Raw genomic sequence first — 24,400 nt, forward strand, 5'->3', positions numbered from 1 at the left:
ACGTATGAACCTGATGGGATCACTGAGAAAGTGGAGACCTGCTGAATCTGCCCTGGTCCATAGTATCTCATTTGTTTTGTGGAAAGAGGGGTTGGCAGGGTTAACACTGAGGCCACTGATGTTTTTCAGGCAATTGTGACAAAATACTTTTTTTTTTAAAGTCCTGCAGTTAAAATTGAACATAATTTTTATTCATTCCTCATGGTTTAAAAGGAGTGAAAAATGTACAGGAGCTTTAACCAATGTCTGCCCTGTAAAATCTGTGTCAATGTGATTAATGGTCAGCTATTCATTTAGCGAAGCCAGAGTAGCAGGTGAGTGTTTTTGTATTTTTAGATTCTTTTTAAGAGCCCTTAGTGGCTTGTTATATTGACTCTTCCTTAGACCACACACAGCCTCCTTTTAGCAAACCTCCAAATTGTTAGCATCATTTAAATTTCAGCTAGAAGGCTACATTAGCGCCTTTCTGACTGATTGAGATGCTAAATTACATGTTAGCCCCATCTTAGAAACATTTTCTGATGGTTTGAAGGATCTGTTATTGCTTATCATGAACTAAGTGAATAGTTTGTAGGAAACTGATAAGTGGAAGTGGTTTTGAGGACTTCATTTTTCTTTTACCGTTTTTTTGAGGGAAACTTAAAACATTTCAAAAGTAGAGGGAATACAGTAGGGACCCCCATATGAACCTTGTCACCCAGCTTCTATGTTCATGCTCTCAGAGCTCATTCTGTTTCATCATTCTGCAGGATCCTGCATGCAGCCATGAGCCACATGTGGCTGCTGAATGCTTGCCTTGTGGCTGTCTGACAGGGAGATGTGCCCCAGTGTAAAATACAACCTGAGAGCCTGTTCCAGCAGCCTACTCTCCCTCTGGGAGGCTCCTTATATCTAAACAGACCCTCGCCCCAGGCCTATCTCTGTGTAAGCTCCTCCTTTCTTTCCTTTAAAACACTTTTAACATCTTTTCACTGTTTAATTATTGGGCATGCCCATTAAGTCTCAGTCTGATTCCCTATGATAATACGGTCTCCAGGACGGTTAGGACCTGGTATGGAATGGGTGCCCAGAGCCCACCGGGTAAGTGAACACATCCCAGTAGGAATTCTCAACCCCAGCTGGACCTTACATCTTCTTTTATGCAAAACGTGCATTGTAACCTCCTTTACTTTCTTGATGTGAAACTCACAATAGCTTTTAAAAAATGAATATAATGCCCTAAGTATAACAGGAAAGAAAAATATAAAGAAAGTAATTTGCAATAAAATCATGCTTTTCCTCTCCTATTTCTAGTATTGGTGGGATAGATTGTGTCAGACTAACCCACCAGCCCGTAATAAATAGTTGTAAGCCTCTTAGGCAAAACAGCATCCCCCAGTATTCAGCTCTTCCCATCCTTCTGAACTAAGCCTTTCTCCCTGTAGCACTTAGTACCGAGTGACATTCTGGTTATTTTAATTGTCTGTTTCCCCCTCTACTAAGAAGCTCCATGAGAGAAAGGAATGTTTTCTCTTTTGTTCAGTACTGTATCATCAGTGCCCAGAACAGTGCCTGAACCTTAGCAGTTACCTGGTTGAACAAATGCACCTTTTACTGCTTACCCTCTGATTCCTCAGCAAGAAGAGCCTATGAAAGAAACATCTCCCTTATCAGCCCATCACTGAGCCAGACATTCCCCCTGGTTAGTTTCTTGCCCTTGTTCTTCTCTGCTGGGAGAGGTGATATAGCAGATGAAGACTCTCCACCTATAACTCTGTCATGCCACACTGAGATTTTTAGAATCTCCCTCTCCATCTGGCCGTATACACATTAAATGCTATTTTCTTCAAGAAGTGAGACAAACCTGAGAGATGACAGGTTTGAAGACTGGTCCTTTTAAGTCTTTGGGCTGTCGTAGGGCCCGTTGGGAGCAGTATGTCATCACTGTGAACTACTTCTGTTGGTACTGGTTTCCATACAAAGGGAATACATTTTGATGACTTTAGATGAAGTCTTAACTTTATTTGCTGTTTAATGCAAGTTGGTAAAGAGTCTTATTGAGCAGAGGAAACTTGGCAAATCAAAGCACTATTATTGGAACCACAGTTTTTGAGCCTCTGCTGTCAGTGGGAACAGACACTTGAAAAACGCTCTCCACTAAGGCTTAGAAAGAGATGAAAAGATAGGAAAAGGAGCTGAAAAGATGAAAAGACAGGAAAGAAGAGACGAAAAGACAGGAAAAGGAGCTCCATGTGTCATCATGGAGCACAGGGACAAAGTGGCCAAAAAGTGGCAACAGTGTGTTGGTTTCCCTGTTAACGGTGGTTGAGAAATACTAGCCGCAGTTTGCAAAGTATTTAAGGAATAGAAAATGTACCATAAATTATATGATTTTTTTTTTCTAAATTGGTTTCCTTCTTCCAAGTGGGAAGTATCAGAGAAGCACTGTGTTGTTCAGGGATGACAGCCAGGAACTTGTCAGGTTTCAGCACCCCCTGGAGTTACCCCTCTTCTCTGAGCGTTATGTAGAGTGGACGTGAGGGCTTATTCATGGAATGTATCAGGAGAGTTGTACTACACTGATTATTTAAGGGAACCATTCTGCTTGTTAAGGAGAGTCTTTCCATTATTTATAATGGCTGGTTTATTGACATTTCTTATTTACTGTTTCTCCTCAACAGTATTCTTTTATTTTTTCTTTGCTCGAGACGGAGCCTTGCTCTGTGACTCAGGCTGGAATGCAGTGGTGCGATATCGGCTCGCTGCAACCTCTGCCTCCCAGGTTCAAGCGCTACTCCTGCCTCTACCTCCCGAGTAGCTGGGATTACAGGTGCATGCCACCACACCTGGCTAATATTTTTATTTTTAGTAGAGATGCAGTTTCACCATATTGGTCAGGCTGGCCTCAAACTCCTGACCTTGTGATCTGCCCACTTTGGCCTCCCAAAGTGCTGGGATTACAGGCCTCAGCCACCGTGCGCGGCCTCTCCTCAACAGTGTTCTAAGAGGTAAAGCAAAGGAATCAGGTAATACTTTGTTGTAATGGCGCCTATGATAGAAGAATTTTGTTTGCTTGCCACTATCTGCACTCTTACGTGAATAGAAATGTTCCCAACTCTTAGTCAGTGTACCAATCAACATTGAATAAATAATAAATATGTAAATTATAAGAATGAAGGGCCAGAAAGATGGCACATATCAGTGATGACTACTCTGAGCTATGTTCTCTTAAAGCAATAAAGTAAGTTCTCTTTGGTTAATAGTTAACGTTGGCTACCTGTTAGCTGCCGACGCAAAATATAGTTGGACTTTTCTTTAATACAGGATCCTAGGGTCTTGTTTTGTTGCCCAAGCTGGAGTACAGGTATGATCATAGCTCACTGCAGCCTCAAACCCCTGGGCTTAAGCGATCTTCCTGCCTCAGCCTGCTGAGTAGCTGAGACCATAGGCATACCACCACTCCTGGCTTTTTTTTTTTTTTTTTTTTTTTTTTTTTGTAGTAGAGACTGAGTCTTGCAATGTTGCCTGGACTGGTCCTGAAATCTTGTCCTCAAGCATCCTCCCACCTTGGCCTCCCAAAGTGCTGGGATTACAGGCATGAACTACTGTGCCTGGCTGGAAATTTCTTAATAAAACAAAACTCGTTGGTGGTCCAAATACATTTTCAATGCTATAAAAAATAAAAAATTCTATTTCCAGAAAACATTTTCACCTATTGTCAGCTAAAGCCAAGAGTTAAAGAACTACACCTAACATAGTGACTGGCATAAAGTAGATACAAAATAAATATTTGCCGAATGTGTAATTGAATGACTGAAATGAACTTTGAGTAGAAGAAACAGCTGGTCTTACTCTTTTTCCTCCCAAGTCTCTTCTTCCCTTTCCCTTTCCACAGCATGGTTCTTAGGACTCAAAAGTGCCTGGTATATACCTAAACAGTGTTTCTGGAGGGAGAATTCATCAAAAGGCTATAAGCCAAAGGGTTATTAGAAGACAATGGTGTTGATATGAAGGCTAGTTAATGCTTTATCAATAACCACCATGCATAAGACAGTGTCTGCTGGTTGCTGGAAGTCCAAGATGATCAGTCTGTGTCCCTGTAGCAAAACATTTGGTTGTTACTGTGCATGAAATAGATATGACACCAAATTAGAAATAGGAGAAAGCAGCAGAAGAAAAGCAAAGGTTCTGTGTCTAACCAAGTCGGTAGGGTTATTAAAAAAAAAAAAAAGCCATTCTTACACAGGCACTTTCTGAAGTAAGTTTTCATTTGGCGAAATGACTTTTCATTTGGCTGTAATATTCCCCTGGGATGGCTCTGTGAATTCAATAAAAGAAAGCTAAAGTAAAATCTATTCCATTTGAGGGACTGTATAATTAACCATACAAATTAGTGTCATCCAGTATATTACTGAAGGAAAAAGGTTAAATAGTGATATGAATAAAAATAGTATCCCTAACTCCCTGGGCTAAAATTATAAGGACTGTCAGTCATTTTGGTTAAGGGTCTACTTGGCTGGGATGGAAGAGTGCTTTCTGTCTCCCTATTACGTAGTACTCCACAATTACATGAATAGTGGGATTTTTTTTTCCTCAGAAGGGCCTGGTGTGAGGAGCTACAGGAGCAGAACAGGAAGTTATCATTGTTTTGGAATTGTGTTTGGTGTATGTTTAAATTGTGTTAGAATAATTTTTATTCCTTTTAAACTTTTTTGTTGTTGTGGTTATCTCATGCAACATTAGTTTAATATGCCCTGGGCTTGATACAAGACGCCAGGGCAGCTGCTTCTAGTTCTGGGTCTGCCTTTGACTGTTGGGGTCATTTTAATTAATTCATGCATACATATTTATTGCGTTTTCCTTCATTGAGTCCTGGGCATACAGAAATGAATAAAACCAACTTCCTTCCCATAAGGAATCAGTTTAGTTGGAGGATCACAGAGATAAGCATAATTAGAATACAGCTTAGATAAAGATGTGTATGGACTATTTTGTGACATATAAGGGAAGGAACCCAAACCATCCTTGGCCGGAAGCAATGGGAAAGACTTCCTGGAGGAAGTGATGCCTGAACTAGGTAGAAGTCATGGCCGTGGGGATCAGGGGCTTAATAGGGTATTCCGGTCAGAGGCAATCAGATAGCAAGGCAGTTAGACCCCAGGTGTGTTGAGAGCACTCATCACTCCAGGAGGCGGCCCTGGACAGGGAGACCGGAAGTGAGGCTGCAGGAATAAGAGAGATCACTGGGTCTGTTTCCTTACTTAGAAGTGAAGCTGTGTTAATACTAGAAGACTTCTCAGGAACTCGCTCATTTTCTGGAAAGCTTTCATATTGCTGCTTGTTGGAGAATGACATGTTAACGTTCGGCTCACCTTTTTAGGTCGTTGAGGGCTGGTGTTACCTGTCTTGGGTTTGGTAACATTTTGAACAAGGGCATCCTAAATTAAGGTTGGTGTGACTCGTGTGAGTTGTCGGATTTGTATATGTTGGTCTTTTTCTCTGTGTCTGTCTGGTTTTCCAGGCCTTCATGCTTTGCCATCCCTTCTTAATAGACCCTTCTGGAATTGATCTCTGCGTCCATCTCCTCTGGACGTAAATGTTCATTTCTGTTTACTCTGATCCTTCCCCAGCTCCTATGCCCCTTGTATGCAGATGCCCTGCAGATCTGGCTGGATTTTCCCTATACCCGTACATATTCACAGGTACACCTGTGACATTCAAGCATTGTAATTACAGAAATCGGCATTAGCAAGAAATAGGTACATATCAGAAACGGAAGTGAGCGCATTCTTCAGATTAAATTACTATAGACAAATCTATCCGTTTTTGTAATTCTTTGGAAGTAGTTATGAAGGTGTGAGTAGTTCATTGTTCAAGGACAGTCCGTTGGACTCTGTTTTTTAATCTCATCTGCTCCTGCCTGTCCCCAGCCCAGAGCTGTCAGGGCAGCCAGAGGGAACCTTGTTTTCAGGATGCTGATGCTGATATATTATTCATGAGGTAGTGGCATTAAATGTGCTAGATGGCTGGCCACCTTTGTTTCCTTTAACAATAACTGCATATTGTTGATTGATCTTTTTCTTTAGTAGAATAAGAATTACAAAGAGTCTTTGTGGAGGAAGAACCAGTGCTTCAGGTTGAGATGTACCTTATATTGTTTTTGTTGTTAGGGGCTATATGTAAAATATAGCTGCATATATATTTTTTAATAGTTTTGACTTACATTGAAACATTGGTTGCCAAAAAAATTATTTCACATTAAAAAAATGCTGTATTATTAGTTATTTTGATAATTTACTCCTCCTAGTGGGTGCTAGCCCAGACATTTTTGTGTGTTTCTTAATGGTAATGGGCCTGTCTACTTCATGAAAGAATCGTTTCTCTGCATTTAGCTAGAAAGATATTCTTGGAGGAGAGTCCTAGACCACCAGTTTGTAGTTTGTAGGGTGTGTGTGTGTGTGTATTTTCCAGGTAAATCAGAAAATACAGGCAATTAAAAGTGAAAACTGTCTTCTATCTCCTTTTCTTCAAGTCTTAACATAAATGACATTTCTTTGAGAGGGCCCCCTAGATCTGGTTGTACCCCTTTTGCCTCCCAGCATCCTGTGTTCTCTTACGATGCCCCTGATGACTTGCCCAGCCTTAGAGCTACGTGTGGCCTGCATGGCAGGACCCAGGTGTCAGTCTTGTTTATCGCGGTGCCGGACATCAGGCTGCCGCTTTCCATTGGCTCACCCTAGGAATGTGGTTCTGAGGATTCAGTGAGACGGTTTAGGCAAACTCCTCGGAGCAATGGTTGACCAGAGCAAGTAATTAGTAAGCGCCAGCTCTTATTAAAAATTCAGCAGGTGTACTCTCTCCACCCAGAAGAGACCAGTAGTTAAGGCTTACCAGGTTTTCTTTGCAGTTTTATTCATATTTCTTTCTATAATGGTTTATTGCCAAAGGCATTCAGTAGTAGGTTGAATTAGCCGTTTCTATATTTTAGACTAATATGTGTGTATATATAAATATATGTAAATGTATACATATGTGTGCATATGTGTATATGTATGTTCTCCCTGGCTTTTCACTAAGAAACACGAGAATTTACCACAGTGTCTCTTAGGTACTGTGAAGAGAAAGGCATTCACATCGTAGCCAGTAGTTACTGGATGCCCGATGGGACGATGCCAATGTGATGACTACTTCTCTGCTCTTTCTTCTCTGAGCCAATTTATTCCAGGAACTTTGTGCTCACTGCAGCTGTGACTATAATTGCAATCAAATCATAGTTTCTAGTGTCACACTTACATTTGCTATTAAAAAAAAAAAAAGTAGAATTATGTTACTGTCCTTAGCAGGAATTTATTATTGGGCAAAGATAATCAAGTGTGTTTAATGATAAATACCAACTGGTTGTAACATGTAAAAAGTCCACAGTATTTTTAAAGATTTCTAGGGTGTGTCGTGAACTGTTTTTGAATACTGTAGAGAAATAGAAAAGTGAGTTCTTAACTAAATTAGCTTTAAAATTATATAAGCAACATTTCATTATAAAAAATGCAGAAAATATGGGTGAGAAAAATTGTAATAACTACTATTAATTGTACTATTAGCCCCTGGAACCAATTTTGATACACTGTACATATGCAGTAAACAATTGCTGAGTGAGAGGATAAATAAATGAACCCATGGCTTTGTAGTGAACACCCTGTAGAAGGTCCCAGCTGTTTGTACATGGGAGAAATTAATTAGTTAGGTAGACCTTAAAGAATGTGTGGGCTGGGGGCGGTGGCTCATGCCTGTAATCCCAGCACTTTGGGAGGCTGAGGCGGGCAGATCACCTGAGGTCAGGAGTTGAAGATCATTCTGGCCAACATGGTGAAACCCCATCTCTACTAAAATACAATAATTAGCCAGGCACAGTGGCATCTGCCTGTAGTCCCAGCTACTTGGGAGGCTGAGGCAGGAGAATTGCTTGAATCTGGAAGGTGGAGGTTGTAATGAGCCAAGTTTGTTCCATTGCACTCCAGTCTGGGTGGCAGAGCAAGAATCTGTCTCCAACAAAAAAGACTGTGTGTGCTATCATACTTTTTTTTTTTTTTTTTTTTTTTTTTTGAAATAGGGTTTCACTCTGTTGTCCAGGCTGGAGTACAGTGGTACCACCATCACAGTTCACTGCAGCCTTAGCTTGCTGGGCTCAAGTGATCCTCCCACCTCAGCCTCCCAAGTAGCTGGGACTACAGGGCCACACCACCATGCCCGACTAATTTTTGTAGTTTTTGTAGAGATGGGATTTCACCATGTTGTCCAGCGTGGTCTCAAATTTCTGGACTCAAGTGTTCCTCCAGCATTGGCCCCCCCCAAAGTGCTGGGATTACAGGCTTGAGCCACACACCTGGCTTGGCATACCTTTTAGTTGTCAGTGAGTTGTAAATTACATGTAGTGATTTGATTATTAAGACTGCAATTAATGGAAGCACTAAGAAACAAACACAGTAGGTCATGGTAGCCTGGGGCTCTAATTTATGTCTGGATCTTGCTGAGGCCCATTGTGTCCAGAGGATGTGCTGTGCTTCTAGTGGCTGGTCCAGCCTTGCTTTCTGTAATTGTGGTCAGCTTGTGAACTAACAGGTCATAGTCATTCGTTTTCACTGAGATTCTGCAAAGAAATATGCAGATGAGAAATCAGAAAGCCATTCATATTTTTTGCTATCAAAAATTATTTGGTAAAAAGTCAATGTGCAAAGTCTTCCAAGCTGTACTGCCCCAGTGCCTGCACCTGGAACGTGGTTGGCAAGTTGCAGACTGCATCCTGCATCCATGGTATCCTCTGAGTATGTGCAGCCTCTCCATCGGGCACACCTGCAATAAACCCGGTGTCCACAGCCTCAGCTGCTTTACCTACAGGCTTTCCTCTCTTGACTCAGTCGAGAGGAGTTAGTGGGGAGGAGTGCTCCTTTTCCTTCCTGATTTTTATTTTCTTTTTTTGAAGAGATGTCTCACTCTGTTGTGAGGCTGGAGTGCAGTGGTGTGATCTCAGCTCACTGCAACCTCTGCCTCCCAGGTTTAAGTGATACTTCTGCCTCAGCTTCCCAAGTAGCCAGGACTACAGGTACATGCCACCATGCCCAGCTAGTTTTTGTATTTTTAGTAGAGACAGGGTTTCACTGTGTTACCCAGGATGGTTTCCATCTCTTGCCCGCCTCATCCTCCCAAAGTGCTGGGATTATAGGCGTGAGCCATCACGCCTGGCCTCCCTTCTTTCTTTCAGAGCTTGGTTTTTACTCTGACAGTTTTGTTGGGCTTTGGTTTTTTTTTTTTTTTTTTTAATGTGTACATATAGTCTCTTGTTGCTTAATGATGGGGATATGTTCTGAGAAATGTGTTAGGCAATTACGTCATTGCTTGAACATCATAGAGTGTACTCACATGAACCTAGGTGGTGTTGCCTGCCACACACCTATTATCCTGTGGTATCAACGTTGTGTATAGGCTGTGTCCTTGACTGCAGTGTCGTTGTGCGGCTTATAACTATACATACCTTTCCTTCTTTCCTGTTTTGATCTTCAGTCTCTTCTCATTTCCGTTTTACTCATTCTCTTTGTGAGCCAAAAATCTCCCCTCATTATAGTTGCAAAGCATATATGGCTAGTACTGTGACACTTCCCTGTCAAAGGATTTCAGAGCCACATTGTTTTGAAGCAAAGTGAGACTTGAATGCAGTGTTCTTAGTCCCCAGAGCCCTTGAAAGCTCTATAGACATGTTCAAACGGCCTCTCTCTCCAGCTAAACATGCTTTCCCTGAACAAATTTAACTAATAATTCACTAGCTAATAATGGTATATTATTATGAACTAGCAACAAAAAGTGAGTATTAAAATCTCATTTTTATTAAATGAGTGTTTTATTAAAAATGAAATGTATTAAAACAGAAAATTGAGCTAACAGAAGCAAGACATGAAGAAACATCCCCGAAGTTTGCTGTTAAATTATTTTATTTGGTATTTTTTCTTCCCCAAAATAGCCCCACCATGCTTTGCTTCAGGCATCAGGCTTCAAGAGAAGTGAATGTTGTTCATAAAAATTCCCATTCATGTGTTGTTTGGTTTCAGGTCTACTGTTGCTAGTAGACTGTGTATTGCAGAGGAACTTATTTTCTAGTATTTTCCGCACTGATCCACATGCATAGTATTTCATTTACATTGTGGGTCATACAGAATTTTGCAGACTAGTTCGAAAACCAACTTCTGTTTATAGCATTGACTCTTCAGGAAAATGCATTCTGAGTTCCAAACAATGAGCTTAGAACTTCAATTTTGAAACACAGGTCTGTTGTATATTGGGAGCTGCCTACCTTATAAGCCAATGAAGGGTTTTTACTTTGTATGATATTTAAATATGATCTAAATATGATTATAAGCATTTAGTTTAGCATACAATTTAAAAAAAAGCTTTGTGCTACTTAGCCAGGAGAGGTCTTAGTTTTGCTTTGACATCAGCCCATTGTCTTTTAATTGGTGATAGTCTGTGATGAAAAGGCCTACTGAGAAATGTTGAATCTTTTACAATTTTAATGCGGGGAATTTGGTAAAGACCAATTCAAAAAATATTACTTAGGGCCTGGCGCAGTGGCTCATGCCTGTAATTCCAGCACTTGGGGAGGCTGAGGCGGGTGGATCATGAGGTCAGGAGTTCAAGACCAGCCTGGCCAACATAGTGAAACCTGGTCTCTACTAAAAATTCAAAAATTAGCCGCGAGTCCCAGCTACTCGGGAGGCCCAGCTACCCAGGAGGCTGAAGCAGGAGAATTGCATGAACCCAGGAGGTAGAGGTTGTGGTGAGCTGAGACCACACCATTGCACTCCAGCCTGAGTGACAGTGTGTGTGTGTGTGTGTGTGTGTGTGTGTGTGTGTGTGTGTGTGTGTATTTTACTTAGAAGTCCATTGGAAACTTCAGGATTTTCTGAGGCTAAGTCATTTCAATTATGAAAGTATGATTCACTTTTGGAGGAGTTTTAAAAATTTCTGGAGGAGTTTTAAAACTTGTTAAAAAGTTTTTTTCAAAATCCTCTTTTTACAGGTATTAGTTTCTGGGAAAAGCTGGAAGACACATTTTCTAGTTAAGAAAGAAATAAAGGCAAATCAGTCATTTTCTAAGAGAATTTTAATTTTATAACCTCCTAGATTAATGTTGGTGTATAAATGTGTATGTCATGGAATGTGACATGAGAAGCATGTCATTTGTTAGGTGCTTATTTTGTTTTTATGACTATCGATTTTATAAATGATCTTCAGTTTGTTGAAGAATGAGTAAAACCACATAGTTATTACTTTCCAAATTTAGTCTTTTGGATGAAAACAACACATTCAAAGCCAAAGGACTTACAGTGGAATCTTAAGGCATTTGCTACCATAATTCTAATTTGGTATTTAAAAAATTATGTAATATTCCAAGCCTAGTGTGCTATGTTTGAATACATACATCAAAACTCTGTGGTTGCTTTCCTTCTTCTACTTGAGAAACTAAATTAATTTAAGGCTAGTTAGTGGAATATAATTGAACACTATTTTTATTTTTTGGGAGGAAGTCCTGCTCAGTCTTGCACTGGAGTGCAGTGGGGCTATCTTGGCTCACTGCACCTTCTGCCTCCCAGGTTCAATCGATTCTCCTACCTCAGCCTCCTGAGTAACTGGAATTACAGGTGCACACCACCACACCCAGCTAATTTTTGTATTTTTAGTAGAGACGGTATTTCGTCACTTTGGTCAGGCTGGTCTTGAACACCTGACCTCAGGTGATCCACCCACCTCAGCCTCCCACAGTGCTGGGATTATAGGTGTGAGCCACCACACCCAGCTGAACACTATTTTGATTTCCTTCCTACTTGATCAAGATCTTGCTCTTTTAAACATCATATGAAACCATTAGTATCCATTTTTACCGGGCAAAATAAGGTTTTTTACATGATCATGGAAAATACTATTCTGAATCTAATGAAGCACTTCTGTGCCGGTCAACATATTAGTTTTTACAAAGTAAGAGTCTGTGAGTTGGAAACGTGAGCATTTTTTTCTTTCCATGTTATTTGGTATAGTTATTAATATTAATTGGAAAGTAATTGTTACGAAGCAAGTAGTGAATAGATTCACCTGCCCTTTTCACATGTGCCTCATAGGATGGCATTGGCCAGTGATTAGCATTCTTGCAGAGATGCAGATGTTGGTTGTTCTGATGCTGTGTTGGCATATTATTCCTATTAGCATAGGACTATTAAACAGTTTTTACAAATGTAATGGGAAAATGTATGTTTGGGGAGCAAAGGTGTCAGTAGGGCTTATCAAATGCAGATGACTACTTTGGAGAGCCCTGTTTCAGATGAGGCCTGCAGAAAAAAAAAAATGTTGGTGCCGGAAACTGTAGGAGAACTTGAGAAGAACTGCAGTTGGGGTTTGTGCAGGCTGAAGAAAGCATTTGATGACAAGCCAGCTGCAGGATGTTGACACAGGGGCTGTGTTCGCCTGGGTGTTTAGAATTGCCTTCTGAGTAGAATTTTAGAGCTGTTCCCTGGTTCTCTTTAAGTATTTGATTATATCTTTTTGGATCAATAATTTTTTAAAACAGGCTTCCTAAATTAATGCCTTCCTGCTGCATAAAAAGCTGTTCTTTTTTCTTTGGTAAATTGGGGAAAGCGCATTGAAAGGTCATCGTTTCTCCTGTGACTTTTATATGAAGGTATGTTTTTCTTCCCCTGTAGTTTAGATGGGCAACATAAAAACTGATTGATAATCAGCTAGTTATACAATGTACTTTAAAGTCACTGTAGCTCTCAACATTTCTCTTATTTTGAAATTAATGGTGGAAGAATTTGTGTAATGTATTCTTTTCTGTGTTTTCCTATGTAATATTAATTGGTAAAAGCATTATTGGGAAACAGAGTAATGAAAGCATGGAAGCTTAGTGGAGTTTGGGGAGAATAATTAAAATGTGTTGTACTAGATTTTTTCCTCAAGATAGGTGGCAAGGCAGCCTTTCCTTGGTCAAGTTTATTAGAAACGTATTTCAGATGTTGTAGAGAATGTTTTATGTTTATATAGCATTTCTGGAAAGCCATCTGAAAATAGTTATCAAAATTAAAAATACATATGGCCTTTGATCTCACAGTCCCAATTCTGATAATCTATCCCGTAGAACTAAAAGCACTGGTTAGTAAAATTGCCTGTGTGTATAAGTATATGTGTATGTGTGTGTGTGTGTGTGTGTGTGTGTGTGTGTGTGTGTGTGTATATGTCTATAAATATATTTATTGCTTCATTGTGTATTGCATCTAAACATTGGAAACAGGCCAGATGCGGTGATCTCACATATGTAATCCCAGCACTTTGGGAGGCCGAGGTGGGAGGATTGCTTGAGACCAGGAGTTCGAGACCAGTGTGGGCAACATAGTGAGACCCCACTACTTTTTTCTATTTAAAAAAAAAAAGCCAGATGTGATGGTGCACCCCTGTTGTCTCAAGTAGCGGGAGGCTGAGACAGGAGGCTCTCTTGAGCCCAGAGGGTTGAGGCTGCAGGGAGCCATGATGGCACCACTGTACTCCAGCACGGGTGACAGCACAGGTTTCAAAAGAAACTCTGGAAACAAAGTGAATGACCTTCAGTAGTGGAACAGGTAGATAAATTACAGTGCATTCACTTTCTGCAGCAATATAATTAAAAGTGAGCTAGACCAGTTGTGTAAGAGGGATCTGTATGATGTAACTTAGGAAAAGGCAAGTTTAGAGAAATATTTGTAATAAGATTTCATAGTTTTAAAACACAAGGCATTTCTATTGTTGCTTTTGCCTTCACACATACCAACCAAGCTGCCCACCTTGGCTTGTGAAGATTCGAAAGTCACAGGATGATTAGAAGGAAAAAAGTAAAGTGATGAAGACAGGTATCATAGAGCCAGTTTTCCGTTTATGTATGTGTGTATGTGTTTGTATATGAATGTATTAAATATATGCATCAAGATAGGTCTACACAAATCAAAATATTAATGGTGGTTATCTTGGGTATTGGTATTATAGTACTGTTAGGGTTTTTTCCTTGATTTTTCTCTATTTGAATTTTTTCAAGCACTCTATGTTTATGTAATGTGAAAGGAGAATAAAACTTTTCATACAGTGGGGGGACAAAAGCACAGTGATGTCCAGTTTTCCATTTTGTGTTATCAGTATTCTAATATAAACCTCAAAGTTTTAGTGAAATCTGCTAATTCACCCAAATAGAGTTCATAGTTTGAAATGTAATATATTTTAAGATCTAGAAGATATGTCTGGCTCTGTGGTAGTAATTCATACTGAAAGCATATAGCTAAATGTTTCTTTTGTGTTGACACTCTAAGACATTGTTTATTAGCATTAAAAATACTTTGGATTGTGGAATTTTTGTTTAAAAGTGCGTAAATACCAAACAGAAAACAAAGGACTTAAAGACTAATAGATTGAACCACCTAAGAGTGAAAACTTCTGTTATCAATGCTTACCATAAGTGAAATCAAAAGACAAAAAATGGAGAAAAATTGGCAAGCATAAAGGCATACTATTTGTGTGTGTGATCAATAAGAAAAAGTAATTCTTTTTTTTTTTTTGAGACGGAGTTTCGCTCTTGTTACCCAGGCTGGAGTACAATGGCGCGATCTCGGCTCACCGCAACCTCCGCCTCCTGGGCTCAGGCAGTTCTCCTGCCTCAGCCTCCTGAGTAGCTGGGATTACAGGCACGCGCCACCATGCCCAGCTAATGTTTTGTATTTTTAGTAGAGACGGGGTTTCACCATGTTGACCAGGATGGTCTCGATCTCTTGACCTCGTGATCCCACCGCCTCGGCCTCCCAAAGTGCTGGGATTACAGGCTTGAGCCACCGCGCCCGGCAAGAAAAAGTAATTCTGTAGAAAATGGAATTAAAAAAACAAAAAGAAAAACCACAGATAAAAAATAGCCAAGAAACATGAAAATATGTTCAGCCACAGTAGTCATCCATGTAAATTAAAACAACAGTTACACATTGCTGATGAGAATATAATTTGATAGTCTTTCTGAACAATAGTTTGTGGTGGGGGGGGGGTGTGTATGTGTGTATGTAAATGAAGAGAGAGAGAGTGAGCCTTATATAGGTATACCCCTGAACCTAGTAATTCTACTTCTAGGAATTTGTTATGATTTAGCTAATTAGGAACATCTTTTCGAAGAATGCATATACAGTGATATTTATCATGCAACTGTCTATAATGGCCAAAATGAGGGGGAAACTGTAAATACACAACAGATTAAATTGGTATAGTTACACTCTTGAGTCCTGTGTCATGCCAAATCATGTGATTGTGTATTTATGTGGAATATTAATGAAGAATTAATTTGCAAATAGGATGTATAGTATGCTTTCTACTTTTATAAAAAATATTTATAGAGCATTGTATAGAAAAATGACTAGAAGAATAGATATCAGAAACATTTACAGTGACTGTCCCTGGGTGATGGTCAGCGATTTTTATTTTCTTCATATTGTTTTAGCATGCTGATATAAACCCCAAACTTTTAATGAAATATACTACCTACATACATTTCTCAGTTTACAAATACAATATATAATTTTCTTTCTACAGTGAACATGTGTTACTTTTATAATTAGAAAAAAATTGTATTGGCCTCGTTCATTTGAGACATTAAGAAAAAGCCAAACAACCAACCACATGGAAATTACACACAAAAGATTTCTCCAAAGTTAAAGAGGAAGAGGAGGATCAAGGTAGTGAACATTTATTAGGCACTAATTGTAGGCCAGTTCTTTACATACATTGTTTCAAGTAAGCCTTGATTTACTACTTTAGCAAATATATATCGGACACCTCTTCCTGTGTTACAGTCACAACAGAGAGTCCTTTTTGCAGAAAAAGAAATAGTCTCAGAGACGTGACCTTTGAGATCACACAGCTAGTTAAGTGGAAAGTCAAGAATTTAAATGCAGCTGGAATTGTCAGGATCCTCTCAATTTACTGTTGACACGAAGCTCAAATGACTGATGGACCAGAGGTCACCATACTGTCACTAGAAGTGGCAGAACCCAAAAGAATGTGCATCTAATTCCAGATTTTTGGATTCATCAGCCGCCTCCTCTCTCCTCACCCTGGGGCAGCATACACCAGAGGTTGTAGAACTGCTTGGGGCTGCTTTGCTGCATTATCCTATGCAGATGTGTGCATTTCTCTGTAAGCCCAGGCTTGCGGTTTTTTAGTTACCCCTTGGTTGGCCAGGTGGTCAGATTTTATGGGAAGGGACAATTTGTATCATAGTCTTAGGGTGTCCCCATGATTGCAGCGGGGAGAGTTTTAGTTAATTGCTCACCCCTGTGGTACCGCCAGATATACTTTGCTAGTATGATTTCTCCATTTTCTGGTGAGTGCCTGTGAATTTTTGAAGTATTCAAATGGTCATCAGGCTAAAAGTTTCTTTTACATTACTTGACTTCACAACTCAGCAAATAAGCTTTTTAGCTAGCTCAAGAGTGTCTTTTTCTCCCAGATAAACAATGATGTACCCTGCATATTAAAGGGCAGAGCTGAACACTGAAGTCAAGAACCCTTAATTATATGCAAAATGTTTTCAGTCAAATCAATTGGCATATGCACAGATATCAAATTGAGGTTGGCCTTTGGAAACCTCACAGCACAACATTTCAGAAATCTTCTGCATTCAGCAGAATCTCCTGAAATGTTAAACCCAAACCAGAGAGAAAACTCTTGTGATCTTACAAAAGGTTCCTTGATTCTTTGAATTGTATTTGGGATAAGGGAAAAGAAAAGGAGTTGGAATGCGGGAAGATAGATATAAGTGATAGAAGAATGCAGTCTGGTAGAAGAATGGGGAAGCATAGATTAAACAATGGACATTTGTAAAAACAAAAATGAAGTGGAACAGCAGTATACAGAATCTGGCAAATAAGTGATGTAAAATCCAGTATCAAAGATAAAGACAGCTTTTCCCCTCTGCTTCCTGCAGTATAAATGGTGGGTACATTTTCGTTTTCTCTTGTCATTCATTTGTTGCACCCAGCTTTTTGGAGTTGGATTTATAATAAATGATGAAGAATGTTGTTTTGACTGGTTAACGAATTTTAATTTCACAAATTGTGAGATTCATTTTGGGATCCCGCTAAATTTTACTGAATTCCTTTCACATCACAGTCTTGTTCCTCATGTTTTACAGTGTTTTGTCTTTGCTTTCCTACTGACACTTGTTTTCTAATTTTCACCCTCTTCTCTTTGGTCCCTCATCCTAGAATCTGCAGCCAGTGTTTGTAACTTCCTGATCAGAAACCATGAAAACAATATATTCATTTACCAATTGATTCATCCAGTGTTTGGGTACTAACTATATACCAGGTATCAGGGGAATAAAGAGCAATGAGAAGCAAGTTCCTTACTCTCAAGGAGCTTACAGTTTAACTTAAAAGTGTTCTCCTATTTAAGGCCAGCAAGTGGCTCACACCTGTAATCCCAGCACTTTTGGGAGGCTGAGGCAGGAGAATAGTTTGAGGACAGGAATTTGGGACCAGCCTGGGCAACAAAGTGAGACGCTGTCTCTACAAAAAAAAAATTTTTTTGAAACTTAACCCGGCACAGTGATGCGTGCCTGTAGTCCAGCTACTCAGAAGACTGAGGCAGAGGGATTGCTTGAGCCCAGGAGTTCAAGGCTGCAGTCAGCTATGACTGTGCCACTGTACTCCCACCTGAGCGACAGAGCAAGACCCCATCTCTTTAGGGAAAAAAACAAAAACAAAACAGAAGCAGCAACAGCATCCTTACAGATAGATATACACTAATCTATACAAGTCTGAATCAAAACCAAGATGAATTTGTAGGATAAATACATTTATTTCATGGAAAAACTCCATCAGATAAATTTTTAGGCACTTGGAGTTAACAGTGATTTTGTAACGTTGTGCTTTGCAACTGCAAAGATGAATACGTAGTCTAAGTTAAAACATTTGACTCTTGAACAGTGTGGATTAACTGAAGTGGTATTCACTTTTTAAAAATCAGCTTTATATTTAGAACCATTTTAGCTTCACAGCAAAACTGAGTGCATAGTATGGAGAGGTTCTGTGTAAACTGCTGTTCACACACACACAAACTCTCTCCTATTGTTTTCCCACACCAGAGTGGCTTGTTACAGCTGATGAAGGGACATTGACACGTCATTATCACTGAGTCCGTAATTGACCTTAGGGGTTTGCTCTTGGTTTTTATGTTCTACAGGTTTTGACAAATGTATAACGACAGGTTTCCACCATTGTAGTCTCATATACACTTTTTTTTTTTTTTTGCTTCTAAGTACTGTACATTCTCTTCAGTTCTAGAAGTATAGTGTATTGTATTACTGATGTCAGGAGCTAGGAGGGTGTACAGATTATTAAAGAAAAATGTCAGGAAAGGCTGCATTTGAAATTAAGGCTAGGTTCTTGGAAAATATTAGCAAGCTGAATCAAGGCGTAAATCTCTTACTTTCAGGAACACATCTCATCTTTCGTGCAAAGCGAGGTAGGGCTGTGCTTGGTATTTGTTCAGTGGGATCCTGTGAGTCATAAAGCACACGGATCACCTAGATTCTTTAATCTTCTTTCCTGCCTGCCTTTCAGAAAAAGTTCAGGATTCAGTAAGCATTTATTATTTATTTATTTTTAGTTTTTGAGACAGAGTGTTGCTCTGTCACCCAGGCTGGAGTGTAGTGGTACGATCTCAGCTCACTACAACCTCTGACTCCCGTGTTCAGGCAGTTCTCCTGCACAGCCTCCCAAGTAGCTGGGATTACAGGTGCACACCATCACGCCTGACTAATTTTTTGTATTTTAGTAGAGGTGGGGTTTCACCATGTTGCCCAGGCTGGTCTAGAGGCCCTGAGCTCAGGCAATCCAGCTGCTTCAGCCTTCCAATGTTCTAGGATTACAGGCGTGAGCAACAGTGCCCAGCCTTAGTAGGCATTTATAAACACCGATTATGCGCCAGGCATGGTAGCAAGGAGTAAGAGCTTGGGATATAGGGAAAGTGAGATAGTTTCCATGTCTGTCAGGGGCCCACGTCTATCAAGCAAGGGAGAAAGTCCTGGAAACAGTTATCAATCTGTGTGGTGGGGGGAGTTAAGAACACAATGTCTGTGCCTTTCAGCCAGGTGGGACCCAGAGCTCTGCTTCACAAGACAAGTGATAAATGACGTTTAAGCTAAACTGAAGATAGCCAGCCCTGCCTGTCTGAAAACAGCCCTAGGAAGAGATCCCCTAATAGACCTGCCCTTTAGACTATTAACTCAAAGCCTCTTTTTTTTTTTTCTTTTTTTTTGGGGGTGGAGTCTTGATCTGTTGCCTAGGCTGGAGTGTACTGGTGCAATTTCAGCTCACTTTAACCTCCGTCTCCCAGGTTTAAGGAATTTTCCTGCCTCAGCCTCCTGAGTAGCTGGAATTACGGGTGCCCGCCACCACACCCAGATAATTTTTTTTATTTTTAGTAGAGATGGGATTTCGCCATGTTGGCCAGGCTGGTCTTGAACTCCTGACCTCAGATGATTGGCCTGCCTTGGCCTCCCAAAGTGCTGGGATTAGAGGCATGAGCCACTGCACCCAGCCAAATCAAAGCCTTTTGTCTGTAGTTCTCATGGTGCTTGAAACCTTTGTGACCAAAAAGACATATATTATGAGTATAGTGGGTGGTATGTGCTTAGGAAAAGAAAAACTCACTGAAGACTGGGTAAAGCTAGTTTTTTCCTATGGAATCCAAATGTTAGAGCCAGAGGATCCGGGGCCCATTCAGTCCAACCTCTTCACATTAGGCAGAGGGACCTGAAGCCAGGGGGTTGGTGGTTTGACAAACCCAGGTTACCACTAGTCCCAGCCCCGAGCCAGAGCAGACCCAAATTTCTTGGATTCTGGTGGGCGGGCGGGGTACATTCCACAGCCTTGAGCTGCCCCAAGGGGCCTGGAGATTTGCTTAAGAACAATATGAAGCCGTTATCAAAAAGCTGTGAAAAGCTCTAGGCTTTGTCATCATCTAAGATGGGATTAAATATGACCTTGTGACTTTGGGTGAGTTATTTAACTTTTCTAAACTTATTTTTCTTTTCTATAAAATGGAGACAAATTTCATATCCACCAGTGGAACTGCTCTGCAGACTTTTTGAGATCCTGTGTGTAAAATGCCCGTGATATTCCTGATCTTAGGATAACTGCTGGAGAGATGTTCTCATTCTCATTCCTATGGCATCTTTTGCCTACATAGCAACCATATGATTCCAATGGACTGGTGAAATGGAGGAGATTTGGTAAAGATCCTGTCTAAGCAGCTTACCCTTTACATTTTTTTAAAAAGCAGGTATAGAATATCTTCTAATTGCAGTTCTTGAATCCAGTGTCTCCCTATTTTGAATGTTGGTAGTTTAAGCCCATTATCCTTCCTGCTTTACTTTTTAATTTATTTGTATCAGTTTAACAGGTAGTATTTTTTTAAGTTCTCATATGCTTACAGGTATATGAAACATTAATATACTGTGGTCCCTTTCTCCAGCAATACATGTACCTCAAGTGTTCGAGATGGCGTTATTTTGCAAAGTATTTCAATTCTTTCCAGTAATAACCTTGCTTGTTATCCAAGTATTTCTTCCATATCCGTTTATGTCACATTCAACACTTTTAGTTGCCTTTTGTAACTGTTAAAGTTTTCTAGTTTTTTCCCAAAATGGTCTGTATTGTGGCATGACATTTTGATGCCACATACTCAAAGTAGAGCAAACCTTCAAATGTCTAATTCTGAAAAGATCAACAAAGGAAGTTTTTAGTAAACATTTTCCCTGTGGGGTGAGTAAAGTATTTTTGCATTTTATTCATAGCTGATTACTTAGGAAAAAAAATTACACGTTTCTTTTCCTGCCTGTCCTTCTGGCGCCCCATGTTTCTGTAGTAGTGATCTCAGTAGGGTTTCTAGCCTGAAAAAAATAGGTCCCACTTTCTATGTCCAGCTAAAACATGCTTTCACAATAGCATTAGTTTGTATCCAGAAAAAAGAAACTACTAGATTTGAAATTTAGCACAGTTGCACCCATATTAAAAAACTGATGGTGTTTAATAACAGTATTCTTATCTACTGTCTCTCATTCCATGCCTGGGCAAAATGGGTTTTAGTTTTTCAAGTGGGCAGGCCAGCTATACTTTCTGCCTTTCCAAGTAGTCACTTGGTTAAAGGCCACATTTCCAAAATTCAAGCTATGACATCAGGTCTTTTATTTGGTGGAGCATATTCTTTCAGAAGACGTTTATATCAAGGCTAAAGACTCTTAAGTTTACCAATGTAGAATCTAAATTGGTTTTAGCAGGTTATTTTCTTGTCAAAGCAGTCTGTCTGTCTTTGCTTTGGAATAGGGAGATGAAAGGCATCCTTTAGAGATCCTCCGGGTGCCAAGAAAAGTCTGAAATTGCTCTAGGAAGAATTGTTACCAACCCACAATAGTCAACAATAACGTTGAAGAAGTTCCTTGAAAAGACAAATATTAGTCGCTTGAAATATGGAGCCTTTTTTGTTAAGGACTGATGGAAGACCAGCGCTTTGTGCCTAAACATTATTCATGGGCTTAAGTGCTTTGGGATTATTCCCAGCTGTCCCCCGTGGATTTGTGGAGGTGAAGGCATCCTGTTGCAGAGGAAAGAAGTACTGCATTGCCAACAAAGTTGTCTCTGCCAGCTGTCTGTGGTGTGGTTGGTGCTTCTGAGAATGTTTTGTTCCACTTGAAGGCCTGAGTTCTGCAAAGTAAGACACAGATGTGCGATGTGTCAATCACAGTATTAGATGTTGGGGCAGATAGAAAGCAAAATAAAATATGGCCCTAGAACCAAAGTATACATTAAATGCTGAACACTGCTCTTGGCCCTGTTGGGAACCAGGAGAGGCTTCTTCAAGCTTAGGGAGTTTAGAATCTAATTGGCAAATCATTTAGGACTCTTATTTTTAAAGTCAGTTTTGAAAGTGACATAAAATAACTCAAACTGACTAGATCAGAAAAAGAACTTCTCATGTAAAAAAAAAAATCTAGTTGTAGTTCTACCTGGAGTCTCTCATAGTTTACCATGGCCTGACTCTTTCTTTTTTCTTTGCTTTTTTTTTTTGAGTTGGAGTCTCCCTCTTGCCACCCAGGCAGGATTATAATGGCACGATCTTGGCTCAGTGCAACCTCCGCCTCCTGGGTTCAAGCTGTTCTCCTGCCTCAACCCCCTGGGTAGCTGGGGATTATAGGCACCTGCCACCACGCCCAGCTAATTTTTGTACTTTTAGTAGAGACGGGGTTTTGTCATGCTGGCCAGGCTGGTCTCGAACTCCTGACCTCAGGTGATCCATCCGCCTCAGCCTCCCTAAGTGCTGGGATTACAGGGGTGAGCCACCACACCTTTATTTGTACCCTTGTAGCAGCAAGATGGTCTCAGCAGCTCCAGCCTTACCGTTCAGCACTGAGTCCAGCAAGACAGTCTCTCTTCCCTTAACAGTGGAATAAAAGTCTTAGGCCTGACTGTCCCTGCCCCAAATTGGGTCATGTGTCAGTTGCTGAAGCAGCTGCTGTGTCCAGGAAAGTGGAAAGTGCTTATTTTGGGGGCACAGTTCCTGTTTCCCACTTCTGTAGCTGGACTGGAAGTCCGATAGGGGCTGGTGCCCCAGGTGGGAACACGGGACACTAACCAGAAGGAGCAGAGTAGATGTGGAGGAGCGGGCACAGCCAGTGTCCCTCACACGGAGACAGAACTCATCCACAAGGAAACAATAACATGACATGAAACACTTAGGAGCAATTCTATGTTATTTCATCAAATGTGCCACAGGAGTTGTGAGGAGGACGGCAGCAAGGTCTGGGGTCATTGAGGCATTAATGCTCTGCAGAGCAGATCGGTATGAACTTGACCCTTAAGGGCTGGTGGATTCTTGGTTTGACTCTCCCAAAATGCTAATGAGAGAATGCCTGGAGTCAAAATTGATGCCCACTCTAGCCCTTTGTGCCCCTCCAGTGGAATGATGCAACACCACACCACCATACAACACACCCAGCCCTTAAGGCTGACACACAGGAACCCAGAAATCTGCCCTTGCACAAATCATGGATGTGCTAAAAAGCCAGGGCATGCTTCAGCAGCAGCCAATAAGTAAGCGAATTACGGTATAAATGCCTGTCGGAATATTTTCTAGCCATCCAGCCATGTTTACATTGTAATAAGTAGTTGTTGAGTACCTACTTATTAAAATATTTGGAAGAATTTTTAAATGAGAAGCTGAACTGCAGAATTGTTTACAGGATGAATGTGGCCATCTGCAAGTGACTTAGAACACAAAAGCCTAGAAGGAAATACATCAGAAAGATATGTGGTTGTCTCTGTTCTTTATGCTTACCTGTAATTTTAGGACAAATGTAAAAGACCGCGCAGCTGTAAATTGGCTAAATCAAGAGACAGCATTTGAAACATGGGGCGTCAGGCTTGTGCAGGGAAGAAACATAAATTATCACGGCTCTGGAAGGTGGGGCAGAATTCACAGTGGCCTCTACCTCCTGCGGAGGGCTCCAGCCCTGAAGATCTCATCTCCTGCACGGCTGCATAGACAGGCATCAGTGCCTCTTACACTGGGTTAAGAACTTCAGCCTTTCTTAAAAATCTTCAGACCTCTGCTTCTGCCTTAGAGATGGTATTTTGCAAAATGTTTCAATTGGGTCAAATTGTTACTTTTCCATCTGGTGGTATCCCAGGGCTTATATCAATTTACCGTGTGTACTGCTCCCCCACCCCCCTTGAGGCAGCATTTCCTTTTTAAATTTTTTTCTTATTTTTAATTTTCTTTTTTTAGAGACAGAGTCTCACTTTGTTGCTCAGGCTTGTTTCAAACTCCTGGCCCCAAGTGGCCCTCCTCCCTTGCCTTCAAACGTGCTGGGTTTACAGGATGTGCCACTCTCCAGGCCCCAAGTGGTCCTCCCCCTTTGCCTTCAAACGTGCTGGGTTTACGGGATGTGCCGCTCTCCTGGTGCAACGTTTTTTCAGTCCGCTCATTTCTGTCCCTTGCATTTTCCTTGGGTAAAGCCCCAGGCCCACTTTTGCTGTACCCTTCCTCTTTGATTTGCTTTAATTTGAGCTTTCACAGGTCAAACCTTTCATGGGTTTCAAAGCAGTCTCCCACATCTCATTTGCTACCTTGTGATTTAGCTGGATGAGGCCATCATCCCTATTAAAACATGTTAGGGGAGGGCTCAGAGGCATTAACTTGCCCAGAATTAACCCGGGTTCCCTAACTCCAGCTGGCAGGACTTCCCCACAGTGACCAGCAACAGGACCAGACCCTTCCTTAGGAATGGACGTTTGACTACCCGCAAATCACTTAAAGCTCACAT

The 24,400-nt window shown here is 40.7% G+C and overlaps 1 protein-coding gene and 1 long non-coding RNA gene across 3 annotated transcripts in view; one reads left to right on the forward strand and one right to left on the reverse strand.

Moving 5' to 3' along the window:
• Positions 1 to 24,400, forward strand: part of PIP4K2A (phosphatidylinositol-5-phosphate 4-kinase type 2 alpha) — a 166,775-nt gene that overhangs the window by 33,728 nt on the left and 108,647 nt on the right. The window lies entirely within an intron of this gene.
• On the reverse strand, positions 71 to 22,497 carry LOC116527107. The gene is made up of 4 exons (XR_004258390.1): positions 22,486 to 22,497; positions 19,395 to 19,400; positions 13,780 to 13,788; positions 71 to 146 (listed from the first exon to the last, which is right to left on the reverse strand). It is a non-coding gene; the product is annotated as an uncharacterized LOC116527107 (long non-coding RNA).

This window comes from Sapajus apella, unplaced genomic scaffold, assembly GCF_009761245.1.
Source record: "Sapajus apella isolate SASKATOON/1434 unplaced genomic scaffold, GSC_monkey_1.0 scaffold53, whole genome shotgun sequence".
NCBI lineage: Eukaryota > Metazoa > Chordata > Mammalia > Primates > Cebidae > Sapajus > Sapajus apella.